This window comes from Melospiza melodia, chromosome Z (genome assembly GCF_035770615.1).
Source record: "Melospiza melodia melodia isolate bMelMel2 chromosome Z, bMelMel2.pri, whole genome shotgun sequence".
Taxonomy (NCBI): Eukaryota; Metazoa; Chordata; class Aves; order Passeriformes; family Passerellidae; genus Melospiza; species Melospiza melodia.
In genome coordinates this window covers 82,081,555-82,087,637 of record NC_086226.1, presented here as the reverse complement: position 1 = coordinate 82,087,637, position 6,083 = coordinate 82,081,555, and positions in this window count along the sequence as shown.

Below are 6,083 nucleotides of genomic sequence, written 5' to 3'. Positions count from 1 at the left end.
GTGACACTCAGGGCACCCCCTGCTCACCCGGCCTCCCCTGCCCGGTGCTTTTGGTCACTTGTGTCATGGCCACACTGCGTTACCCTTCCATGGCACACAGTGATGCCACCATCCCTTTCCCAAGGATTTCATGGCTCCATGGGCTTCTTTTGGAGGTGCACGGGCTGGGTGAGCTTCCCACCCACAAAGTGAGCCTGGCAGACCATGAGTCCTCAGTGAAAGCAGGAATTGGTTTGATACTAACTGCAGAGCTCCGTGGTACTGTACACCCCAGCAACGTGCCCTACAGGGCAATGCACTACCCTGCAGCCATGCACCACTGCCATGCACCACTGCCATGCACCACTGCCAGCCCTCCGAGCTCCAGCCCTGGGAACAACCGTGGGCTGGGGCACAGTCCGACACAAAATGAAACAAATTGTGCCTCTATCTGCCAGAATCCGTGAGGAGAATCAGCTGCCTGTGTTTCACTCCCGGAACTGCTGTATCCACCTTTCACAGGGTGCCTCTGGCCGGCCCGGGAGCTCCGCACGTCCTGGCCTCGTCCCCGGTGTCCTCTGCTGGGGCTGGACGCTCTGTGCCTCAGGGACATGCTGGGACAGCGGGCTGCTGCTCCATGCTGCAACACAAACAGCAGAGACTGAACCTACGCGCAGCAGAGACGGCTGGAAGCGCAGAAATGAGGAGCAAAAAAAAATGTGCCGCAACAAAAACGGGGTCCTGTTCCACTCAGCACCTTCCCAGGCCTTAGAACTGCCCCAGCTCACTCTTTCCAACGAGGAAGGGAGGGCAGGAGGCTCACATTTGATGGTGAGCTCCTCACAGGGAGCCACTCCAGCCTGCTCAGAACATGGGGGGAATTCAGCCCCTCAGCAGTTCTGGCACTGGGCACTTTGCTCCTCAAACAGCACAATCCACCCTGTCCCTCCAGCCACACAGCTCTTGAGAGGCACCTCTGACCACGAATGGGGACCCTGTGATCCCCTGTGTCCCCAGAAATCAGAGCTGAGGGATGGCACTGTGACCCCTCCTCAGGGAAATGGGGACCCTGTGATCCAGCTGTGACTCCAGGGATCAGGTGCCTCCTCGGCACCTCCAGCTGCAGCTCCAGCCCTCACCTCTTCCCCTTCTCTCTGCAGAAAAGACAGATTTTCTATCTGGCCTTTACAAGAGGGAATTCCCAGACAAAATCTCTTAACCCATGGGACAAGGAGGAAAGTCAGAAGACCAAGCACAAATATTTAAAACCCCCAGATGGAGCACTAAGGAAAGAAAACCTGCTCTCCTTTCAGGGCACTGCAGCGTTTGGGCCAAACAACGGGTGTGCTAGAGGAGGCAGCCTGGCAGGTGTTTCCCTAAAACAATGCACAGCTCCAGGAGCAGCCCCTGTCCCCACAGCCTCCTCGGGGCACAGGGAGCTGAGTGGGACAGGTCTCGGCATCTCTGCTGCTCACAGTGACCCCGAGATGTGTTAGAAAGTCTCTGTTCAAAGAAGGAGTCAGAGCTCTTCATTTCTCAGTCTCGAGGTTGTTAATTGTTCCTTGTCTATAAAATTCTTTCTCCTGCCCTGCCCAGGTCCCTCCAGCAGGACAGTCAGAGGCACTCTGCCTGCCCCAGGGCAGTGTTACCTTTTTATACTAAAAAACACATGTACAATATTTACAGTTACTGCCCAATACCCATCACCTGTGTTAGACAGTGAGCTTCTACTCTAAACCAATCCCAAAGTGCCAACATCACCCAGAAGATGGAGGCCAAGAAGAAGAAGAAGGAGAAAGGCTGGACACGCCCAGATTCCTTCATCTTGCCTCCTGAACCCCCATACCAGAAACTCTAAAATCTACTTTTCCACCCTGTGATAACTTCACTAATAGTCAGCCTAAACTGTTGTGGCTTGCTGGTCTTCATATAAGGTTGGTAATTTGCTCCACGGGTCATAATCAAACCCACAGGGGCATTTTGGGCTCTGTGCCAGGGTCCCTGAGCCCCCTGGCAGGGTCTGGGCTGCTCGGGACAGACAGAGGGGTGTCATGGCTCCTGACAGACAGGGCCCCCCAGCTGTCACCTGTGCCAGCCTGGGACGTGCCAGGGCTGCCCCCTGCCCCTGTGCCAAGCCCCTGAGCACAGCCCTGAGGAGCTGGAGCTGGCTCCGTCCCTCACAGAGCTCCTCACAGCGAGCTGTGACCCCACGGGGATTCTCGTGGCCTCCTGGCCCTTCTGGAGAGCCACAGCTCAGTGTTTGGGAGAAACCCCAGTAGGTGTCCCTGGGTTTTCAGGAGCAAAGCAGACCTGAAGGTCCAGAGCCACGTGGCAGCCCAGTCAGGACATGCACATCACAGCTCTGACCAGCAAGAAGAAACCAAACCCACTGCCAAGGAGAGTAATTCAACATTTCATGGAAGGTATTAATTCATCAAACTGAATTTTTTTGGATGGGCAAAAGTCTTCCTGGTACTTTAGCTATGACGTGTTTGTTTTAAGGTGTTGTCTCCCAGCAGACAAGGCAGCGGGAGCGGCAGCACCCCTGCACCCGCTGACAGGGAAATGCCTGGTGAGATGCTGCCATGAGCTGCTGTGAAGCTCTGGGCGCTGTTCCCCTGTCCCTTCACCCACAGGAGCTCCTGGCAGCGCTGCTCATGGTGTTTGCCACCAGCAGGGAGCTGCTGGGCTCTGCCTGAGCAGGAACCTACCCAGGGACAGCAGAGACGGCTGGAAAGGGCCCCAGAGCAGCCCTGGGAGGAGAACTCGGGGTGAGAGCTGTCCCTGCCCTGGCCACGTGTGCTGGGAGCCAGAACCCCCCTGTGCTGCCTGAGCCCCCAGCGTGGGCATTCTGCCCCCCTGCCCCGCTCAGGTGAGACCCCACCTGCAGGGAGGGGCCGTTCTGCCCTGCTCAGGTGAGACCCCACCTGCAGGGAGGGGCCGTTCTGCCCCCCTGCCCCGCTCAGGTGAGACCCCACCTGCAGGGAGGGGCCATTCTGCCCCCCTGTCCCGCTCAGGTGAGACCCCACCTGCAGGGAGGGGCCGTTCTGCCCCCCTCAGGTGAGACCCCACCTGCAGGGCTGCCTCCAGCCCTGAGGCCCAGCACAGGAAGGATGTGGAGCTGCTGCAGCCAGGCCAGAGCAGGCATCCTGTGTGATCAGAGGGCTGGAACACCTCTGCTGTGAGGAAAGGCTGACAGAGCTGGGATTGTTCAGGCTGGAGAAAGGAAGGCTTTGGAGAGACCTCAGAGCCCCTTCCAGCACCCAAAGGGAACTCACAAGACATGTGGGGACAGATTTCTAGCAGGGCCTGTAATGACAGGACAAGGGATGATTGGTTCAGAGTAAAAGACGCAGATTGCGACTACACGTGAGCAAAAAGCAATGTACAACGAGGGTGGGGAGGCCCTGGCTCGGAGCAGCTGTGGTGCCCAAGGCCAGCTTGGATGGGGTTTGGAGCAGCAGGGACAGTGGGAGTTGTCCCTTCCCATGGCAGGGGGCTGGGTTGGGTGGCCTTTAAAGCTCCCTGCCAGGCCAAGCCACGCTGTGGTGCCGTGGTGTCCCCTCCTGTGTCTCTGTGACACATGCCCACCCTGTGCGGCCCCAGGTGGGGCAGGGCTGGTCCCTGGGCCCTGGTCCCCGCCCAGAGGGTCAGCACAGCCCCGTGCTCCAGGCAGGGAGGGAAAGCTGAGCTCCTTCCTGAGCAGCGTGGCCTGAGCTGCACCAGAGCCTCTCCTGGCACGGCGCAGCCTCTCTGCAGCAGAGCTCTTGAAGGTCAGCCAGGTCTGGGGAGGCACCGGCACAGAGCAGAACCCACCATCATCCCACAGAGCTCCTGGAGATGCTGCTGGGGATGCAGCCGGGGAGAGCTGAGCCGCAGCAGCAGGGACAGAGCCGCCGTGGCACCCTGTGCTCACACCACAGGGCGTGCGCGTGCGGGGAGCAAAGTTACCGCCAAAAGAAAAACGTAAACAAGAAAACAGAACAACAGGTTTACAGAATAAACAGGTTAACAGAATAACACCTCAGCAGTGTGGGGTGGTGGTTTTTGTGTTTTTTTTTTTGTTTTTTTTTGTTTTTGTTTTTTTTTTTTAATTGTAGGGATTGTTTGTTTGTTTTGGTTTTGTTTGTTGGTTTTTTGTGCCTCTGGAGCTCAGCACTCTGGAGTATCCCCATGGCCTTCCTGGCACCCTCCACAGAGGAAAAACTCAAGTTCAGTTAAAAGCATTGCTGCTTTTCATTACTACCCGAGACTCAGATTTCTGCCTATAAACAAATCCTACCAGGAAAAAAAAAACCAAAAAAAAAAAAAAAAAACCAAAAAAGAAAAAGGAAAAAGAAAAAAGAAAAAAGAGAAAAAAAAAAAAAAAGAAAAAAGAAAAAAGAAAAAAGAAAAAAGAAAAAAAGAAAAAAGAGAAAACAAAAATAAAAAAGAAAAATAAAAAAGAAAAATGAAAAAAGAAAAAAGAAAAAAGACCCAAGCAAACAAAAAAAACCTCAAGCACACAAAAACCCCCTACAACTACCCCCATGCTCTATCCAGCTGCTGTAAATCAAGAGCAGCCAGCAAGAGAATTTGGCCCTCGCCATCCCAGGCAGGCAGGAGAGATTCTGCACCTGCACTGTGCTCTCCCACTGTCCTGCCCTGACCCTTATTTCACAGAGGCACCCTCTGGCCCCCAGAGAGCAGAATGAGCTCTGCAATGTGAGTTTCTGGGCATGCAGAGACCCCAGGCAGCAAACAGAAGTGGTTTCAGCAGAGGCTGGGCTGGCTGGGGCACGAGGGGAGAGGCAGGAACAGCTTTGTGCAGGGCGCACACAAACCGGAGGAAACGATAGACAGAACGTTCAAGGTGGAAAGGAGGAAAATCAATACTTCCCTCTTGAGCAGCTTTCACTCCTAAAAATAGCGTGAGGTGGAAGTGTGTGAAGACTTTCCTTCCCCCTGCAGCTCCGTCTCCCTGGACAAGGGCTGCCAGCACACAGGGCAGGTTTCCTCCTGCCCCCTGCCCCACAGCTCCTTCCCATGGAGCCCTCTGCAATGCCCCCAGGGCCTTCCCGGGACCCTCCACAGAGGAAAAACTCCAGTTCAGAGCAGTTCCTGCACACGTGTCACTGGAGGAGATCCCAGCAGTGCTGGGAAGCAGCTTCGGCGCGGCCTTTTGGCAAATGTCAGGAAAGGAGGAACAGGACAAAGGGGAAAACACCTGCACTTCAGAAATATTGATTCAGGAATGTCATGCCACACACAGAGGCACATCAGAGGAGCCCAGAGCTTCTCCCCAGCTCTGGAAACACAGGCTGTCCACAAAGAGCTTGACAGCAGATTGCTCAGCAAGAATTTAGAGGGTAATTCACTAAACCTTATGGGAGCGGAACCCAGGATACATTAGCCAGCAGCACACGTGGAAACCTGTGCCATCTGCCTGCTCCTGAGGGCTGCACCAGGCAGGGCAGAGGGTTTGCCACGTCCCTGCTGTCCCTCTCGTGCCCTTGCCTTGGCCTTCCCAGCCAGAGTGGCCCCAGAGGTTCCTCACTGGCCTGGCCAGGTCAGTTCACAGATGGGGGAAACGAGGCATGGGCCTCTCTAGCAGAGTCAGCTGGAATTGAAGCAGGGGGGGTTAAATCCTGCAGACTTCCAGAATTTGTGTCATTTCCAGCCTGGATTTCTCTCAGGTTGTACAACAGCTCTCCCAACATCTGTCTCTGCGTCTCACTGCAGAGAGCCCCACTTGGGAGCAAGAACAGAATCACAGAAAGAGATAAAGTGAAGGAAATGGTTCACTGAGGGCTCCCTCCCCTACAGGATTGCCATTTCCGCCTCTGGATCTGCTGAATCTCCTGGGCCAGCAGCTCTGCTCCTCTGGAACAGAGCTCCGTGGCTGATGCAGAGCTAATGTTCCATTCCACAGCCCCTTCGGACGCGCAGGCTCATCTCACACACCCCACCGGCACCGCAGGTGCCACCCAGGCCTGCCCGGGAGCAGAAACTTCAGGAAGCTTCCCAGGAATGGAGCAAACACGCCTGAGACAAGGAGCCAGAGGAGCTGAGAGCTGTCAGTAGCAACGCACGCCGCTCGGGAGACCAGAGCACCGAGCACACCT